The sequence below is a fragment of the Phoca vitulina genome, unplaced genomic scaffold (assembly GCF_004348235.1).
Source record: "Phoca vitulina isolate PV1807 unplaced genomic scaffold, GSC_HSeal_1.0 scaffold15, whole genome shotgun sequence".
In the NCBI taxonomy this organism is placed as follows: Eukaryota; Metazoa; Chordata; class Mammalia; order Carnivora; family Phocidae; genus Phoca; species Phoca vitulina.
Window position 1 is genome coordinate 19,160,098 of NW_022589718.1, and position 405 is coordinate 19,160,502.

The following is a 405-nucleotide window of genomic DNA, read 5'->3' on the forward strand; positions in this document are numbered from 1 at the left end:
ACATCATGGTTATGGGGCTAGTACCGTTGCCCTAGGTGTGTGTGCAGGCTTAAAGACAGCCACCTAACTCAAAGGAAAAACACGGTAGAGAATCCGTGCTTCAATAGCACTACTGGGTATTTACCCCAAAGATACAAAAGTAGGGACCCGAAAGGCTACGTGCACCCCGATGTTTATAGCAGCAATGTCCACAATAGCCAAACTGTGGAAAGAGCCAAGATGTCCATCAACAGATGAATGGATAAAGAAGATGTGGTATATATATACAATGGAATATTATGCAGCCATCAAAAGGAATGAGATCTTGCCATTTGAAACGACGTGGATGGAACTGGAGGGTATTATGCTGAGCGAAATAAGTCAAACAGAGAAAGACATGTATCATATGACCTCACTGATATGAGG